This window comes from Tyto alba, unplaced genomic scaffold, assembly GCF_018691265.1.
Source record: "Tyto alba isolate M040663 unplaced genomic scaffold, T.alba_DEE_v4.0 Super-Scaffold_7, whole genome shotgun sequence".
Lineage (NCBI taxonomy): Eukaryota > Metazoa > Chordata > Aves > Strigiformes > Tytonidae > Tyto > Tyto alba.
In genome coordinates this window covers 23,944,690-23,966,106 of record NW_024881328.1, presented here as the reverse complement: position 1 = coordinate 23,966,106, position 21,417 = coordinate 23,944,690, and the positions used below count along the sequence as shown (strand labels likewise).

Below are 21,417 nucleotides of genomic sequence, written 5' to 3'. Positions count from 1 at the left end.
TAACACATCATCCATATGGTTATCCAATATGTAACTATTTACTTTCCAGGATAATAACAGAGAGGTAACAAAAACTGTTAAAAGATTCACAAAACTTCAAGAGACATTGTCACCCTAATTAGGAGTCTATGATTTTATCTGAATAGCAGAGTTAGACATCGGTCCCTTTTTTAATGTATTTTCATTATAGGTCTCCCTTAAACAAGACTGCAAGATCAGACAAGTGGTTGTCCTTAGGAGCTATCTGTTTGAGATCACTGTTGTGTATGCCCCAGCAGAGTCTGATACCATGCAGTTCGCCATGTTCAGGAAGAAATCCATTTCAGAGCCAGTATTTAACAAGGCTTGGAAAACTAACTGAAAGCTAGAAGGAGAGATACCAAAGAAATTCCTTTCCAGGTACGATCTTCTTCTATAATTGCTTATAAATGTTAAATGGTTTTCAACACAGGTTCCAAGATTTGGTTAGAGGACCCAACTGAGGTATAAAATAGTTTCTTTTTCTTGTAAGCTGTAATTGGTACTATTTCTTTTATATTCAACTTCCATGTAAAATTTTCTTGCCCCTTACAGAGATTCACTGTTTCCCTAGAAGAAAATGATACTTGGATGAGAGTTCACTTTGTTGAGACAGTTACCACATGTACTCTCTCACAGCATGTGCAAAGCTGCCCGAGAGCAAAGTCATTTATAACAATTTTCTAAGTGTACTTCAGGTGGTAACTGATGCTGTAAAAGTAGAATGAGTTGATCTGTGGCTACTTTATATACTGTAGCTTGTGAGTTAACATTTTATGCTCAACATTGGTAGTGCTACTGAGTATTCCAGACACAATTCAATGGATGGATTAGTGATTATTGAATTTGTGGAAGAAATCAATGAGCTCTTAGGCCTGCATGCATAAAGCAAGATGGGAGCTTTTCTTGCACACTTCAAAGATCTACAGTTCTTAGGTCTCTTGGGATAGCTGTGAAATAGTGTCTCCTTCTATCAGAAGTGACTAGAGCCCAGAAAGGACAAGGAGGAGCAGCAAGAAGGAAAGCCATCTCACTTTTTGTCCTGGTCAGCAGAACTGGTAAGCTTCAGAATGGGAACACAATGTATTATTGCAGCCATACAGCAGTACACCCTCTCCTTTGGTATCACAGAACTTGAAGGGCTCCTTCTTGGGGCAATACAGTTTTCTTTTGCAACCAACACAGAGACAGTAGAAGCCAGACTTTCAAATTCAAGTGCAAGTTGTACTGTTTTGTAGACAGAAAACTCGAAGAAATTATATTTAATCAAAAAAGTATGAACCCCTATGATTATATTCAGGTATTTTTTTTTCAGGACAGTCTTTTGTTTGTGTGAGATACCACCACAGGGTTCATGCTGCTTTAAGGTTTCTGGCCCTGCTTTGGTAACCTTGGCTAACAGGAGCTTTTCCATTAAACTCAATGGGAACAAGAATATTTTGTGTTATTTGCTTGAATATCATAGGATTAAGCAAATTCAATATACATTGAATAATTGGCATCAGTGAGCCCCCTGCAGCTCTGAAAGTGCAGGGATTAGTGTCCTCTAAAATACAAGAAACATAATTAGCGTAAATTTATTGACTAAAATGAAGACCAGGTTGGAGTCTAGTCAAAGCTCTTGCAGGTAAGAGTGAAACACTCAGCATAATAAACAGATAAACTCAGAATTTCACTGTAGAGGAAGAAGATGTGCCTTGTTTTGATTAATGGAAACTGCATCCAAGACCAAATTCAGCCTACAAAAGGCAAATTCAGCCTACAAAAGGCAAATTCAGCCTACAAAAGGCACTCAATAGACTTTTGTCTATTCAGCTAAGAGGGAAATGTAAAGAATCAGTAACCTAAGTGCATTTTTGTCACATGCAATGCAATTCATTTAGCATCTAATTCAAGTGTCACTGTGCTATGAAACATGACAGAAACACGCAGAAGCAAATGTTTGTTCTAAGATCACAATATGAACACAACTGTAGACTGCCTTAGCAGACATAGCACTTCTAGCTGTTCAGAATAACTCTGGTAGGAATCTTTACAAATTGTGTCCAGTAACAAGAAAAAGAAAACTACTTACTTGTTTCATTATCTTTGTAAACCAGAATAATCTCCTGCTGTTCCAATGAACACAGATCACAGAAAAAAAGGATGCCTTTATTTTACCAACAGAAGCCCAAATCCACTAAGAGGAGCCAGACTGATTATATTATTGTGTCACACATGAAAGGAGAATAGTTCACAGAACAAAAATATAGGAATCTTTGCCACAGAGTTTACAACTTAATACCACATAGGGTACATTAGAACAGAAGTAACAAGGTCAAAGAAATCACCAATTCTCTTTGCTTCCTGTTGCCATACAGCTTTCCTCTCTTTCTGTGTTTATTATTTTGTAAGTCAGACTGTTAAAGCTATGGGTTCCCAATGGGACCTCAGCTTTAGGAGCTGAATAAAACTGAGAAGCTGTGTGATCATGCATATGCATATTTTATACAAAAATAAACTCTCTACTTGGTCCATGTTTCATCTGCCAGTTTATTTATTCTGTTGGGAAGAATGAGCATCCTTTTTGCCCTAAAGCCTTACCTTACCCTTTCTCCATTCCCATCTAAAATTCTTGTAGTGAAGTTGCAACTACTAATAGATAAACCTTTGCTTTTGTTTTGGTCAAGAACTACACAAAATATCTGTGTCTCAAGACTGGAAACTGGCCCACATTCTGAGTATTTTTGCTCTGTGAAGGGGATAATAGCCATACAATTATCCCTACATTTTTCAACTGCCACAAAAATAAACCATTTGCAGACTACATGCATTCAGGCTACTTCTGTTTCTAAGCCTCCTGTTATTATATCTGGCCATAAGTACAACATGATAAAATAAATGGATGTTCTTCTGTATCTTTACACTTAACTTTATCAACTTTCTATCACTGAAGCACCCTTCGCTCCTCCTTTTTCATATTTCATAAATTTGTATCTTGAAGTCCCTATCTTTCCCTAAAAATAAGTAAATTAAAAAAGCATTACTGGGTTTTTTTAGAAGTGCTTCTGAACTTCCCTCACTTTCCAACTGCACAGCATGACTTCTCTTGGGTTTTCCTGCCTCCTTCCCTAAAGCCATGAGAGAGAGCCTGAGATGCCACATCAACAGTTTTTACTATACAATTTTTCTCCTTGAACAAAGCATCACCTTAACATCTGAACGGTAAATTTCCACCTTTCCTTTTCATTTTCCCATGCATTATTTAAACATGCCGCTCTGAATTCTACAATTAGGGTATTCCTGGGTAGCTACAACCAACATCTTTATAGTGTGATACAGCAGGAAATGTGGGCTATCCAGGACAGTTTCACACATTTGTTTGCTGTATGGTAGCCTCAATTTAAATATGATAATCTAATTTAGTAAAAAATTAACTGAAATCAGATTTACTGCAAAAACTTTCAAAATTTAATTTTCAGACTAGCAATCAATGCTTATTCAGTTTCCATCTTATCCCTGCCTTCCCTTTTTGCAGATGCTTAAGTGACATTAAACAATTGCACAAATTTTAAAAATTGTAGGAAAATTACCATCTGCACTTAATCCTGGAAGAAAAAGGTCCAGAGAAATCACTCTTTATGAGCATTTTTCTTAACAGAAAGAATTAAAAAATGCAAAAATTCTCACAGTAGAATATATATATATTTATATATGTATTTGTGGCATTCTGTCTTTCAAATCATTTTGAAATGTAAGATGACAGAAATGAAGAAGCGAGATCTCACTATTACCTCACCCAAAACCTTACTCAAGTTCTGATATATGACTGTTAGGATTAAGTATTAAAAAATCTTTAAAGAAAGAACTATGTTGAGACACACAGTAATAAAGCCCATTATTATTCACAGACATAAACAGTATCAAACTACTATCTGCTTAGTATTATACTTTTCTCCATTGTATTTCCCCTAAATATATGCAAAATAAAAATATAATCTTGTAAACAACAGTAATTACAACAGAAGGAAGCAAAAAATAAAGAAATCGTAAACTTACATTGATGTGTTATTATAGGTCCTGCACAGCAAGTAGCCCTAAGGGTACATTTTAGGTTTTTTATCCATGCTCCGTTCTTGTTGCTGATGTGACCACTTAGGCACATGGTCAAGTTGCAATCAGCTTCCCTCTTAGTGATGTATGAGAGCTGTGCTGATTTATCTAGTCCTTCTGCAGCAGATTAGCACTAATGTTTCTGCTTCTGCATCCTACCTTTCTTTAGCGGTAGACTCTGCATTATCATTGGCAATCCGAATTAAAGAGCCAGTGAATGTAGCACATTTTTTTTTGTCTTTCTGAAAGCACTGAAAGCAGGTAGTCTTATACAAATACCACGTTTTTATCATCTTTGGCAAGAACAGTACTCAGAGAAAGAGAAGAAGTATGCCAATAAGTCTGCTGTAGTCTTTCTGTGATTTATTCTGTTAAAGGAGTATTATCATATGTAGATGGCCTTAGGCAGAGTCAGCTGTCATACACCAATATTTTCACCAAAATCATGGGATTTTCACTTGCACAAAGGTTATTATATGCATGCAGTGAAATTCTAGTCTATCCCAAAGAAGTGGACAATGTGAAATTAATGAATGTAAACAGAGCTTATAAAAAAAAAAGAAGCAAGTAAAGTACCTTACATGTTAAAGGTACTTAGCATATAAACTCATTTGGTTAAAAATTATTTCAGTGCCTTACAGTGTATGTGTTCATTACTAATTCTCTCTTTTCTCCTTACGAATGATGTATTTTACACGATGGGATTGTCAAATTCAGCTATTAAAAGTATTACAAGGAACCTGACTAAACCTTGTTACTAATATTTTGACTTTTCAGTAAACAAGTAGTATTTCAGCAGTAGAATGCAATTGTTCATTCATGATCTTTTCAATTCAAGACACCATGAGACACAGCTGTTTATGTGTTCATTAGGACTTTGAAAAATATTTAGGAAAAAATGGATGTCTTAGACCATATAGTTTTGAAAATGTGAACATTCTGACAAGTTTGCTTACTGTCAAAGTGACTCACATCACTGCTGTTCCTAGCTGCTACTCTTTCTGATCACAAAAGACAAGCATTGCTCTGTTTTTAAGAAACAAATGCCATACCTGAGTATTAAACAAGAAATATGTGTCGCTTAAACATTAGTAATATTTGAATAGCAGAAAAATTTCAGCTACTTAAACACCTATTCTCTGTCCATTATCAGCATTAATTTTAGAAAAACATTTCATGGAGCGTCTTACCCTAAAGAAGAAACCAGGAAAGAAAGAAGAAAATAGAATTGACTCAGTTTATAAAAAGCCCTAAAACAAAGAGGGGCTATTTTTGCTCTAATGTCAAAGTATGCTGTGGCAAAATGTGGCAACATCCATTTCAAAGTGTTTTCTGGATTTTACATATAGTTATTTTTACACCTGCCATAGGAGTACAGCAAACTTGGGAACAGAATGTAACAAAGACCTAAGCATGCACATTAGCACAGAATTGTTACAAAGGCAGTTTTAGATTTAGGTGTGGGACTGCACACAACTTCTTCAAGCCTCCTCAGCTTTCCTCCTCTTTTTGTGTGTTGTTGATAAGGAATGAAACGGGTGGCTGCATAAGGGCAATCAGAAACCAGAGTGAGAATCTCCTGAGGAAAGGTACCTGAAAAAAGTTTTTTCCCAATGCTGAGCTGCCAGCAGCTGGCTAAATGGAAACACTGAAGAGCTGAGATACCTTCAACCTCATGCCCTCCCAGCCTTGGAAGCTCACTGGAAATGCTGAGTAAGCATCTTATGATTTTGAATTCGAGAAGTCACTCTGGATCATAGGTGCCCACCACCACACATCCAAAGAACTGAAGGTCTCCATTTCAAGAAAGATGGAGGTAGAGTGCTGTGCTTCCATCTGGCTTTGAATCCTCCTCAGGATCGGACTCACCCAAAGAGCATTCTACCTTCAGTTGTCTTCTTGGGGAAATCAGATTCGAATTCCCAACTCTCATCGCCCAGGACAGTGTCCTAAAGAAATAGCTCTACTATGCTAGCAGTGATCCAGCTACAAGTGCTCCTCTCCTGTGGAGAAACGTGCTACAATACCAAAAAAAGAATTCAAGACTCACTGTTTCAGAGGGGGGACAGAATGATAAAGACCTTCCTGACCGATTTCCACCGACAAAAAGGAGTGTGACATGGATGTGGCAAACAAAAGTCAGAAGTGCTGTCAATTCTAAAGGCAGTGTGAGTTATAAAGACAATTTTTTGCTAAGAACTAAAACAAAATTTGGACCCTATGGTTTCATTTAGGTCTTTGCTATACTAGGAAAAAGGTGTTTAGCCAAAATACTGAAATCTGGTGTAGAAATAGCACTGGAGCTGCTATTGCAAGTACACACAGAAAATTACTCCAAAAAAAGAATTCAACTCCACTTTAAACATACCATTTTTTTTTGCCCCCAGACTCCCATTAGAAGTTTGTTTTGGAACTTTATTGCTCTGATGGTTAGAAAGCAAATTATAATGTACACTCACGCTGCATTAGTACCCACTTGCTTCTGAGCAGCACTGTCCTTTAACAGTTTATTTCCCCTGAATGGTGGTCTTATGTATTTGTAGACAGCAATGATATTCCCTATCAGCTTTTACATCAACAAAATAACCAAGACATGCTCTTTTAGTCTTATCATCTAAAATAGACACTCCGTCTCCCTTACCAGGGTAGTCCTTCTCTGCACCTATCCCAGTCTGAGCTCATCTCTCCTAAACGTGGGTGAGCAGAACCATATATACAATGTTCCACTCTAAGACTTACCACAGAATTTATTTTAGCAGACCAAACAAACCACGGTTTTAACGCATTTTTGCAATAAAATTTAAACCTCCTACCATCTCATCTCATCTCCAGCAGATAAGAACTACAACAGCTTTATTTGTGATGGAATTCTGACATATGCGAACCGGGATGTGTTAGTATGTATTTTTTCTGCTACACTACATGAGGCCGTGAAGTAGAAATCAATACCAATCTGCACTGACTTATGTCAAGCAAAAATATGAATCTAACATTATTGCTGGCCCACTTGCTTAACTCCCAATTATTTATTGAAACAACGTATTGGTTTGATCACATAATTTCCAGTTCTCTCAACAAAGTTGGTTCTATATCTATTCAGCAAGGAGAAGAAAGAATAGCCATTATATCACTGTTTGGCACTAAAAAGCATCACTTGTCCTTCCTAAGCCCCAGTGGTTGGTTTAAGTGTTACACACAAGCTATGCAAATGATACACTAATACTTCAGACATGCAAATGGATTATATGTATTTCTACAGGAAATTACTCAAGGCAATTGAGACTGTAAAGTCAAACAAATTATCATCTATAATTGAAAACATGCAAGTAACTTTTAATTAAACATGACTTCTCTACTGAAAAAAACACATTAAAACCTTACTAAAAGGGAAGATAGTAATTGGGGGAAAAAAGGAATGAACAAAACAATGTTTTGTAAAGAGGGTGTTGCTCAGAAAAAAATAAATAAATTATTTACAAAACAGACTTCTAAATGTATTTCTAATTTATTTTTGATTCCAAGTCCACTTCACTTTCAAGCAAATAAATACATACAGGTAAAAAATGCAGGTTCTCAAAACCACAGATAAGATATCAGAGTGTTTACTTATGCAAGTAACTGTTTCGTTTAAAATGTCAAATATTAGATTGAGACAGGCAGGAAGAATTTTTGAGCTTAAATGATCAGTAGGATTATTATTTGGGACATATCTAAAATCTGGCAAAAACTAGACACAAAAACCCCCAACACGTAATTTCTAAGCCATGGTCAGAGTCCCACCACAGAAAGGGTACCTAGCTGCTTGTGCTGAGACCCCAAGATAGTATAGGTCAAGGGCAATCTCTTTACTTGAGAGTCTGTGTGTCCAAGTAAGTGTTACCTATGATACACCTGGATGTTTGTAGCTTGTTTGATCGTTCAACAATCACCAAAAAGCTCTAAGTAAACAATAATATACTATCTTCTCACTCTGCATATGGAAAAAAGCATGAGGGTAAAATTATATGCCTTGACCAAAATCACAAAGAGATTTAGCCTTTTCACGAGACAGGTTTATATGACCTATTTGCAGCTAGAAATCACAATAGCTGCACAGCAGAGCTGGCAAATCTTAGCCTTTCCATAGGTAAGAACACAAGAATTTACTGGTAGTCTGTCGAATCAAGGGAGGGCTTCCTCCCATGGAGCACTGCAATGACATGCAAAAATTAAGGGAATGTACTACAAGTTTCAAAAAGGCAACTCATAGCTTGCCCTACATTTTAACGTCAGTCAGAAAAATACAACTTATGCCAGCAAAAGTTCTTTCGCAACTATTCCTTTTATCAGTCCTCCATTAGACTAACTATACCACACAAATCCCCTGTTTTCCCAACCTAACACTATGACATTTTCCCCACAACCCTGACAGCAAAATTTTAGTATAGACCTGGCTTTAGTGAAGACCAACTAATCAATAACATGTAGGGAAAATAAATCAGTATGAACAGTTTAACCCCAGGTATCCAGTTTAAATTTCAAGGTTCTCTCTGCAAGAAAAACAGCAGGGAAAAACAAGAAAATCTCTCTGCCAGAAAAACAGGGACAATTCTTTCAAAATAAAAGTTAGGATGGAATTTGTAATACAGAGATCCCTAAAAATCAGGGGAATCTACTACCTGCAAACTGCACAGAGCACAACGTGGGCTATGTAAGCAGCAAGGATCAACTAAGAACAAAATAGAAGAGATTATATGCTGTCCCATGGGCTACAGAACCCATTCGTCAAACAACACTGCACTAAGAATCACTGGAAAAAGCTGAATAGATAGGAAGCACAAGCCTACATCTTATCCTTCTGAATAGCCAACAATCAGCCTCATGTTTTTCCTTAGAACAACACTGTTACAATGAAGTTGAATTTCTCACTTTTCTCAAAATGTCCCTGTATGTCTGCTTGCATTTTAGTGTCAGTGTTGTGAAATGTCCCTTTTCACTTCCCACATCAGATCAGACTACAGTTTGAAGATGAAATAAAGGATGACGGTTATAAACTGTCTTACTGCATAACAACATAACATTATAAGAGTTTTATTCCTTGTTTTCCCTTAAAGAATCTTTATCATGCTCAAACTATCATTAAATGCATATTTAAAAACCAAGAGAGATAAACTTAGCTTTAAAGCTTTCAAACCCAGCCAGATGAAATAGCTTCCTTAATTGACTATGGTGCATCTGCCCAACGGACAGACATGGCCTCACAAAAAGATGTTAAACTTCAGAAAGCCCATGTATAAAGACCACTGTAAGACACATTTTAGACCACACTTAGAAGAAACATTAGAGAAGGTCAAAACCCAACTTGGATGAAGAGAAGAGGGAAAAATTGTTTTGGCAAATGTAGACAGCTACCAAGGTAAAGAGGTAACATTACAAACAGTGAATGTGGGACAGGTTTCTTATCCAGAGATCAATGCCATGAGTTGTTCATTAGGTATTATAACTTTCTCTACCTGCAACTAAGTTTGGAATAAGTAAACCTAGACATGCTAAGTACACTGTTTCTTTCCAGTGGGGGATTCTTTTCTCATTTCTCTTTGTTCTTAACAAGCCTGGATTTGATTATGAGAATTCATGATACCTAGTGCATATTTTTCACTTTTCTATGCAGAAAAGCTTTTACAAGTTTCCGGTTCCTAGCACCACCTTCTAATTGCAATCAGTAAGACTTGTATAAGCCAGTTTTCTCAAAGAAGTGTGCTGCAAAAGGTAAAGGTAATCATGCACTAGCAAAAAGCCAAGAGTCCAAAGAGGAGATGGACCTGGTAATAAAAAGTTAGTGAAAAATGAGCTATGGTTGTTTAACATTACTGCATTTTGGAAAACAAAGACACTGTGAGAACATAAATGAGTAATTGTCAGGGGACCAACAAGCATCAGGTTTGTTGAGAGGGCACAGAAACAAGAGTTACTTGTTTCAGCCATGTTAGAGGGATGAACACATTAATAATCAACCTTTCGATGAGTGACTCCATTCTGAAAAGAGAATGAAGTTGCTTAGTATACTTTCACTTGAATATTTATAGAAATCCTGCATAGAAGGAGATTGGAAATAATGTCTACTGGTCATTGAAATCAACTGTGTATACTTTGAATGTTACAACTTCTGCAAAATATAGTGTATAATTATTATATTTATGCTTTGTCTTCCTGACATTGATTAGCTGCTACTAAACAGCTAGTCAGCCAATTCTTAACTGGAGAACAAAATGTGACATGAAGCAAAAAGGTGAAGATGGAGGCGATTTTGGGGTCACTCCTTCCTCCTTACATTTTCTTGCAACATGGGTACAAATGGATACTCCGCAAACAGCAGAACACATCTGCACCATGTGGAAATAAATACTTTATCATATTACAGAGTAATCAACAGTATTCACTGAGACAAGAGATCATTGAGAATTTATGGTTTTGATTTATTTAATGATGTACATATTGATAGAGGGGCAAATGCAGCAGAACAGTAATCATGACAAGAGGTCACTGGGAGGCAGTGCCAATAAAAACCTTAATTTGCTTTAATTTAAATGTTAGAACATATGTGCTAAAGAATAAGGGAATGCAGGTTGCACCAGTTTATGTTGTGGTGAATTTTGTCCTGGTACAGCTAGGAATAACTCATGAGAGGGATGAAAACAGGTGAGTAAGAGAAAAGTAATTGGAATTATATATTCTCATCAATACCTTATTTTCTAACACATTTTTCCTTCTTTTGAGAGTGAATTTTCACAGTTGATTCTGTAAACCTTTACAATACCCAAACTGCAGTAATTTTCCACTATTTTCTATCCAGTGCGCATAGATGGCATAATTTACACTGCCACTAACCGTTTTAGTACAGAACAGGCTGTATCTAGCACCATGTACTACAGTATCTTACAATTAACATAATCCAAAACCAGATAATGAAGCATGGTAACACATAAAAACATGTCTTAAGAAGTACTAAAGGGTTGGGTTCTGATTTTTTTTTTTATTTATTCATAATCTCAAAGGGAGAATAAATGACTTGATAACATATTATGAAAACACTAGAGAAGAAGACAAAAACACTGTAAAAAAAAATTGCAGTACATAAGATTCTAGAGAATTAGCAATGCTGAGGAAAAGATCCATTTGGAAAAATTCAATGGAGACATCATTTACGTAGAGCTATTGAGCGAAGTCTAGGAAGCAATAATCCTGAACATAACTGGGAGTATACAGCACACCTCCTGCTGCCATAATTTCTAGCTCTGTATAGATACTTACGTAGTTTAACTATAGTGACAGTCTTAATACAATAGAAACGTGCTGTTACCTCAACAATTATTAAATTCTGCATGTAAAGCTGATTGTAAATATCAGATTAGGTATGTTCCAGATATACATGAAAGACAGGGTCATATAACTTTGTGTTCCAGAGAGTTCATACAAAGAAGCACAATGGCATTTCAGAAAAATTAAGAACAGTTATACAATATTTTTTTTTTAAGTTATGACAAAACATAGGCATGACCACACTGTGCAAATAGTTAAGGATATAAATACTGAGGACAGAGAGAAATCATCCAAGGGGCATGAAAGCAGTACAGACAAGAACCAAAGAATGAACTCTGAAAACAAATTCTGGAGGGCAAAACAGAATAAATTTGTTAGTAGCACGTGTTGCATTTGGCTGTGGAATGTTTCTCCAAAATCAGCACCCATTCACGAGCCATTTGGCATGGATACTTAAAATGTGCAGAGGCAAAACTTCAGCGAGCATACAATATGGACCAGTAGCTCTCCAGAGGGGAGAAGGAAAGAGTGAATGGAATGAGCAAAATGGAAATAAATATCTCTTTAAATAAAGACATCATTTTAGTTCCAAAAGAGGAGACAGAACCAGTCCTACTCTTGAAGACTGATGATGAGGAAGCATAATAGGTTTTTATTTATGCAGTATGCTATGCTGTTAGACTCCATTTTTACAATACATAAACAGTCCACCAAGGGCTCTCCTAGAAGCTTCTCTGAAATAGCAGATATTGGTCACAGCAAGAGACAGAAGACATCGTACGTGGAGCCTTTTGCCACGGGCATGGCAAATTCTACTGTCCATTACTGCAATGGAATTAGCGTAATTGGACAGGTTTGGCTTAGGAATATCATGCCTTTCTACATACTGCTAACAAGAGTAAACACAACTTAATGGAACTCCACCATCTTGTTTTAAGATTCCAAATACTTAATCCATGGTGCTGCTCTCACCATGCAGTAATATGTAACAAAATAAGTATATCTTCCCTCCCACCTCTCCTATGCAGCACTTTGTGATTAAAGCTTAGTGAAAACAGATAAAGCGCTGCTGTGGCAGTAAAATGCCAAGACAAAGGTCCCACTACATAAGGCAGCACATTCATGACCAGTAATGCAGCACATGCCCTAATTACAGTTTGAAAATTAAACTAGCAACATTAAGAGATTTTATTTTCTATAGTATCAAAACTTCCATATAAGTTTCTATTTACTTTCATCACGCTGAGCAATCTCACTTTGAGGACAGTCACATGGGCATCTTTTATAGCAAATCCTACTCACACAAAGCAATCCATTCAGAAATGTTAATTTAAAAAGAATACATCTGATATAAAGATAGCATTCATTATTACTTTATCAGCTTTCAAAGTAAGAGTTTTTCCTTCTGTATAAAGCTCTTCAGCTTATTAAATAAATAATTTTCATTTGTACATGTGGCAACAGCATTATAATGAAGATATGCATAGGCAGACTGAAATAAAGAAGAGAAAGTTTTAGCAGTAGAAGTATACTTGAAAAATCAACAGAAATGTTAATTAGCAAGGACAGAAGAAACATGCTAAAGCTTTGCCTTAGCTGGGCACAGGGAAGAATAAACAGTCAATCACAGTCAAGAATCTATTTCTTTCTAGACATCTGATATTATTTTTACATATACCTACTACTATAAAGGGTGAGCTTTGCCATTGTTCTCTCTCAGGGGAGGAGGCAAATATAAAGTACCTCTCCATCTCCCTGCAAAAGCTACTTGCAACAGAACACCATCACAGGGATTGTTTTTTGTGGGTCTACTGTTTTCTCACACATTAAAAAGCATAAAATTCATACTAGTAATATGAATTATTTTGTTAAATAAGGAGGGAAAATGTAACTCATTATATGCTTCTGGATATCACAACCATTCATTACATTTTATTCAGTACAGATTCTTATCCAAAGGCATTTTCCAGTTAATGGATACCAGGAAAGATAATTCACCTACCACTCTGTAACAATACTTGGATTAACAGCATGGATGCCCATGTAAAATCAATCCCTTAGAGAATTCTTATGGTAGTAGAATCTGTATTCCTACCACTGCTAGGGCTCGAAGCATTTCCAGGATTACCTGTGCCTCACACCTTTACATAACTCTAGAGTACAAAGTTGACAACAATCAGTATCAACAATATCAGTACTTGTGGGCTGACTGGTAGCATGCATCATTTTCTGAAGTCATATCAAGTAATTTTTCAGAAAGGTTAAAAGGTAGAAAAATCCACATTCTGCTGCTAAAACATGAAAAGTCTGTCTCAGAATAAAATGACACAAAGTACATTTCATAAATGAGATCAGATGGAAGTAACACGCTCTATAGGGCAACTCTGTGTGGCAGGTGTACGTAAATACATCAGACAGAAACAACCTGGAAAGATGGGAGTTTTGATGTGAATTTCTGTTGTATTCTCAAAGCATATAATCTTTCAACCATACCACAATAACAGCATAGGTAAATGCCTCAGCTATTACATGATCAAATTGAAGTGTAGCTCTTCTTTGGTAAAGCATTATATAAAATGGGTACCTTCTCAGTAATCAAATCGGCTACTCCATCAGTGTATTCAGACATATTTGCTTAATTGTCTACACTTTTACTACATTTCACTCCTTTAGCTCTGCAGAGACAATGCACTAAGAAATACTATGCGATGGCATGATCACCAACGTCAGCAGTGCAAGAATTATTTCCTAACTGCTTGGTGATCCCTAGTTATCTAATAGGATTTGATGTCACAGGTAAACCTAAGGAGAAATTCCAAATGAAATCCTAACAAGAGATCAACAAATCTGGCATCAAATGCTAGCAGGAACAAAAGTGACAAATGCAAAGCGAGAAAGCATATTAATAAATCTGTGGAAGAGACACATATCAGAAAATCGCCTGAGAAATTATGGAAGAATAAAGGCCTTTGAAAAATGTTTTATGCTTCTAGAGAGGACACAGGCTTGAAGGGTATTGGCAGAAAGAAAGAAGAAAGAAAATAAGCCTGTACTGAGCTTTTAATCTTTCCTTAATTGTACTGAGAGTTTCCAGCATTATCCCCAGAGAGAATTAAGCATAAAAGCCTAAGTAACTCAAACAAGTTGCTTTATAACTCGGTCCTTTCAGAATAACATGATTTCTTTGAAGGACTCAGTTTCTCAAAGACCAGGTCATGCAAAAATGGTATTGTAATGCATATCTTTATTATGTTAAAACAAAAGGATGATATTGCATCTGTTTCCACTGACCTGTACTCAAGAATGACTGGATACGGTTTTGTAGAAATCAACAGAATAAAGTTTGTTTGTCTATTTTGGAAAACAAAGTGGTTAATACTCTAAGAAAATGGTTTGCATTAGTAGTCAAAAAAATATATTTTTCAAAGATCAAGAGAGAGGTGGAATACAAAATTAAATAGAAATTACTCAGGAAACTGTCAGAGGGTGAAATGTAAGCAAACTGAATTATACCAGTAAGTACTAAATGCAGGATGGCAAGGTTTAATTTTAAATGCTGATTATTAATCACCCTCAAACAAATGGTATACAAGCCTGGCTTAGAGCTAAGTATGGCATCTAGAAAGACAAGGGTATTTTATCAGTATAATTTAAAACGAACAGAAGTTCAGTCAGAAGATACTTAGTGTGTAAACTTTTGAGTTTCAGTTTTCTTCTAACTTCATTTGAGATTTAACTGAGAAACTATTTAAGCAGAGTTCAGAGGAAATACACACTAATGGTCTTATCTAATCAGGCGTAAGACGAAGGATAAAGAAATTGGGCCTTAAGCATCACATCAGGCTGATGGTATGAATCCACAAATTCTAATAAACCACTTATTTCAACAACAGCCTGTGACAGAAATACTAGATGAAAACACGAATTTTGTGAATATCCACTTCATTATAGAGTATAAACATACAGAGAGCACATGCCTTAAAAGGCCACCATGGCTTACAGTGTGCTGCTCTTCATATTTGTGGCATAAACAACCATTCACCAAAAGAAAAAAAATACCCATGAACAGGTTGTTCCATAAATCCCCTTGAGATTTAAACATTTCAGAGGGCCTTCAGGCCCCTCAGGGCATGTTTGAGGCCTGATATTTTCACATTGCTGGTGAACAGATCAGGAATTTTGTAGCTCACTGAACTAATGGAATTAGAGCAACACACAGTAAACCTGAGAATTTTAAATGTTGGAGTTCCACTGCTCAGACTGAAGCAAGGATTGAATAAAGAACAAGCACATGGATTACTTGGGGTTTTTCAAATCTATTTCTCTTCTTGATATCTGGGACTGGCCATAATCAGCACGGATGACAGGTAATGTAATTCTTATTCTCTGCCACAGGAGAGATTTTCCATATTCTTAGTCCTTTATGTCTTCATTTTTAAGCATACCTCTGGGATGTCTAGAGTTTGTAAGGCTCTGATACAAATTACCTCAGTACAGGTATTGGGTTGACCATTTTGTTAAGCACCCACTAAGCTACAACATCATTTGAGTGATTCCAGCCTCATGATCTCACCTTGCATCAGCTATGTCAGTGGATAGAAGCCATTACAAAAGGGAAGAGAATAGATGATTTCAACTTACTGCCCACAGCCTGTGCTGCATATTATACAAGGAGAAGGAAGAAATTAGTAATTACCTGGGTTGAAATCCCACAATGCTCATTAACTTCAATAAGGTAGGGCTTCACCATGGATGCAAAGGGGGGAGGAACTAGTCTAAGGGAAGGGGCAAACACTGAACCTTACAGGTCTGATTATGACCAGGAAGAGACATCTATCAGAACTGTACTATATAAAGAACACTCTCTTTTTGAGCCCATTTATTAATCCATATACCTAATAAATTGATAATGTCTGGGGTTTAGTTTGTTCTGAGTTTTAAGGTGTTGAATGCTCATTCGAGGGAGTGCTTCCTTAAGGGAGAAAGTATTTACATTCGACTAAATGGGACTTGTAGCTTTCATTTTTCTTGCTACATGAAAGTGAACACTTTTACAATATTTTTACAAAATACTTTATAAACTAGACTGGAAGAATAAAAAATATATAATAGCCTTGCTTTCAGTTTGTGTTAATCTGCATAAGATCTTCCATTGCCACAGATCTTATTGTCAAAAATCTCTGATTTGTTTTAATGCCAACAGGTTTCAGCTAATGGATTTTTAAAATATCAATATTAAAACATATCCATTGATCTAATAAATGGTATAACATTATTTGCCTGACCCATTACATAGTACAAGCAGAAAGCACCCGTTCAAATGCAGTATGCAAGCTCTCATTCTATAGGAATGCCTTGAAGGAACACATAACCATATCCATTACTGTAAAGCAACAAAAATGCATTGCTAGAAGGAAGTGTCTAAAGGCTTACTATTTTTCTCAAGAACCTGGATGAACCAGAAATAATAGATTAACCTTTTGTGTAAGGAAGAAAGAGCACGACTCATCTGAAAAGAAACTACGGAATGAGATAACACTGACCAGAAAGGGTGAGTCTCCAAAACAAACTCATCCACATATGACACCACAGATAAGTAACAGATGGTCTGTGTCAAATGCAAAAGTTAAAGAAGTGTAAGCAAAGCCATGCAGTTGATCACTTTGGTATCTATTCTAAGGCAGGGAAGGACACTGCTAACCAAAAACGCAGGCAGAACCAAAGCTCCAGGCAACGTGACACAGAAGTTTGACAAGGCAAACATGAATTTAATGTAGTAATTTATATACACAATATATATTAGATAGATGGCAGATTATACACACACACACATATCTACAAAGACATAATTCTGCATTACGCATTTTTGTCTCTGTGATAGATGAGAATGAGACATATATTTGATCATTAAAAATGTATGTTTGGGAAAAAAGCCAGAAACTATTTTATAAGCTTCAAATCTTATGATTCTTCTGAAAGGTGTAATGAAAGACCAGAAGTTTGCTCCCTGAAATAAGATTCATAGACTCCCAGTTGTGTTTTGCAAAATATGTTTTTGCCATTTAGCATATCATGCTTAGAGATACCACATTTAATAATACAATCTGCTGAGGATGAAAAGCACTTTCTTTGCTAATAAAAAAGCTGGTTATAGAAAGTGCAAGTTTGGCAGTAAAGCTTCAAAGAAAAATAGCAGCCTCAAAAACATCTGCAGACTTTAAGTGTATACATTTCAGTTTGTCAGATGTTCTTCTGTAATTTAAATATTTTAGGAATTAATCAAAATAATTTCTTTTCTTGAAATACGGATGAGTTCATATTTTTCAACTTTACCTCTAGCCATGATAAAATAGAAGAAAACCAATAAAGGCATTATTTAACAGGGAGACTGACATGCTCACTGGATGCTTCTATTTCTTTTTATCTAAGAAGAAGCCGCAAATAAGTCTAGCTTTCTGCAATATAATTTAAGACTCTTTGAAGTGCTAATACAGATATAAACATTTACAAGGGCTGTAAATAGGAATGACAATATATTTTTGCACAGTGTCTGGTATAAGAGGATTCAACAGGGCCTTCAAACTGATGGGCATTACTACAGTGATACAAAATTGCACTTAAGAGAAATGACCTGTTAATATGGTTCAAGAGAAGTCAGGTCTACAAAGCCTTATTCTCCTTCTGCATACTGATCAGTGACACAGTCACAAAATGTTGCTATTGAAATAGATTCAGAATAAAACATGAGACAGAGGTGCAAACTGACTGTAGGGATGACATAAAAGAACATGCACCAGGGAAGTTTGTCGCAGAGACACATGAGGAAGGATCAAGCCTTTTCAATCAACTTGTTATTTTTCAATCTTTTCAGTTGCTTAAGATATGTCCGAAGAGCCTGTGCCTCTCACCTTAAACCAAGAATACCAACAAAGAAATGGAAACTCACAGAGTTAAATCTAACTGAATCCCTTGATCTTCTGCAGAAATTATGCCTTATTGACAATACTGAATATCATTCATAATGGCACAGCAAACTACCTGAAACAGAGTGGACAATTACTGATTATGAACTTTTCAGTCATAATGCCACTATTATCAAAGAACGTAACATATCAAGACTCTATCAAAAGACTTGTACACTTCCATCAGTACACATCAAGCCAAGAGAAAAGCTGTGTTACTGAAGTGAAAAATCTAGTTCCTCGATACATTTCTCCATTGCCAACGGCCAGGAAGGTTACCTTAGGAGATACACTCCCATAAACAGTGTTCACAAAATCTGCATCCATTTTTAAAAACATGAAGCAATTAATACACCCGAATGAAAGCAGCAGTCATTCTGTTGCTATGCTGAAAAACATGGCTTATTCTTATGTAAGTGTGGCTACTAAGGATAGAATGCCATTCCATACTTGTTTAAATCTGCTCTACCAGACAAAGCATCACTTGCTAAAATTAGAAATGTTTGACAAAGCAAAAAACCCTAAGAGCAAAAAGAGAAAAAACCCTAAAAGCATATTACAAGGATGGTCAAAACCAATAGAACAGCAGCACTGAAGGCCAGACTCAGCTCCCATTTAGCTCCATGTGCATCTAAGCAATTGTACTGTATTCACTTGAAATATGCTTAATTAACACCAGCAAAACTGGGAGTGCAACCTGGCACTTCTTCTTGGTATAATAGCAACTTTGGAATCTTTCCCTGCTACTCACTTGCATGCTTTATTGGTATTAACACAGAAGGTATGAAGGTGGGATGTTAGCTTTACTCACATCTTGCCAATTCTGTGTTTACTGTCATATTCTAAAGTTGGGGAGGGGAGAAGGGCTTTTTATATTCCTCCTCCTTCCATGTGTTACTCTAGGAAAAAAATCTCCTCCTCGCCTATCATCACTTTGTTTTTCAATGTCTCTCACACTAGCTCTGGTTTTTTGCATACAAATTTGAATTGGTCATCAGCTGAAGATTTGCAGACAGCATAAGGCAACAGATTCCACACACCTGGGTCCTTCCACATCTTCCTTCTGTGTTGTATCCTGTATCTGATAACATGGAATAATTCTTCCCTATTCTATCAAGATGGCTATTTGAGAGGTTGGTGAACGCAGTACTCCACCTACATTGCATGTGCAGTTTACTACAATTTGATCATTGAGAAATTTTACATTTCTCAAATAAAACCCCATTAGAGAGACAAATCATCAAGGTAGAGTTTGAACAGTCAATGGAGAGTGTGACATGAAGCTGGTAAAGACAGCTGAGTGTTCCATGACCACCTTTTTATACTTCTGTGGGTCTTCAAGCACTTCACTATTTAAAATCACTTGATCACCCATTTTGTAATGCAAAATATTCTGTATTTTATTAACTATAGTTTTATACCTCTATTATGTTTGCCTATGGGAAATCAGTAAATCAGAGCAAAGACTTCTGCAATTGATTACTGGGCAATAAACTGGCAGAGTAGTATACCATAAATCAAACTGATAGTTTAGGGGCTAGACATGAATCTGACTTTTTTGTTTGATCCCCCCCCCTCCCAATATTTAATTTCTCAGATCAAATTTAACCTCTCATTTAAATGAACTGGAAAGGATTTCTGGTATGGAATATTCATTGGTGAAAAGATGCATTAGAAAGTACCGACATTTACATGAGATTCCTAATACTCCCTAAACATGCTAGAAGTATTCAGGAGGCTACCAGAGAAAGAAGCAAGAACATTCTCAAGTAACCATGTAATATATATTTTCCTGTAGCCTAAGGCAATGAAAAGGCTGCCTCTCTGAAATGCTGCCTACTGCATTACACTGCAAAACACTACATGAGACACAGTAACATCCTTTGATAAATAATCTACTTAGAGCATGGCTAAATTGATAAAACAAATGAAAATCCTTACACGTTCATTTTCATTAATGTATTTTTACAGTACCTTCCTAATTCCTACTGCCATAATCCTGACACACAAATGAGGCATAAGATTCTATTATACCTCGAGAGAAGAGATATGATTAGATATACCTTAAAAAGACAAACCAGTATTACATGCAAAGGCACTGAGAGCGGTGGTCTCAATTCTGACGAACTTTAAGCCTTATTCAGAAATTTCACTGAACTGCTACAACGGTTAAGACAGCATACCATTTCATACATGTATTTCCTACACAGCATTCCATTGAATATGTAAGATTTCCTCCATTCTGATAGAGAATCTATTTTTAAACTAGCTCATTAAAAACTAACATTCACAGTGTTCAGAAAACAAAGACGGTAAAAAAGCTGCTTCTCCCAAAACTATCATTTCAGAACAGTGAAGTCTGCTGAGGGCTACTGAATTACCATCAGATGGGCAAAAGCATGAAGCAAGTTATGCTACTGTTTATCAGACTACAAGCTGAGCAAGTGCTGCTGAATATGAGCAAAAAATAATTAAAATATTCATTCTGACCTTATAGGGGCCAAGAATCCCTCTCTCCAAAGTTACTGCATACTGAAGTAATAGCTGTTCTTCATTTACTCAAGAACAAATGTTTCTCACATCATATTCAGTAACTTCTAACATAATCTTATTCCACACAAAAGGAAGTTGGTTATTTGTATGTTATCCAAGGAAGGCTGAGTAATTCACTGTGGTAGGAAAGACCTCTAAAAATAAGTCACCTCTCAGCAGATTCACTCCCTTCCTGTCTGAGTTTGAATCAGTTTGCAACTGCATGAAAGAACAAAGCTTGAGGATGAACTACAGAGCACTCCTGTAATGATAACACTGCACAAATACATTCATTTCACTCCTAGTACGTTTAAAAGAATCCAACTATTAGGGGTGGAGCAAACCAGTGACCCGACAGGATGTGCGTGACCGGAACTCCTTGTGTGTAGTCTTCTCTTTCATGTTTATTTTTGGATGTGTTTTCCCTTGTGAATTGAAAGTTTTTTGGGCAAGGTAGCTAACACCACACTCATTCATTGACACTAAAGAGGGAAAGCAAGTTTTTATCAACATA

General features: G+C 36.3%; 1 protein-coding gene across 3 annotated transcripts in view; it reads right to left on the bottom strand.

The window, feature by feature from the left end:
• Positions 1-21,417, bottom strand: part of RAPGEF4 (Rap guanine nucleotide exchange factor 4) — a 156,157-nt gene that overhangs the window by 107,599 nt on the left and 27,141 nt on the right. Inside the window, exon 1 of one of the 3 annotated variants that reach the window (XM_032989704.2) lies at positions 4,057-4,161. The exons of the other annotated variants lie outside the window; for them this stretch is intronic. The gene's annotated coding sequence lies outside the window, so the exon portion shown is untranslated. Of the gene's footprint in view, positions 1-4,056; positions 4,162-21,417 lie in introns of those variants that run through there. 3 annotated transcript variants of the gene reach the window in all.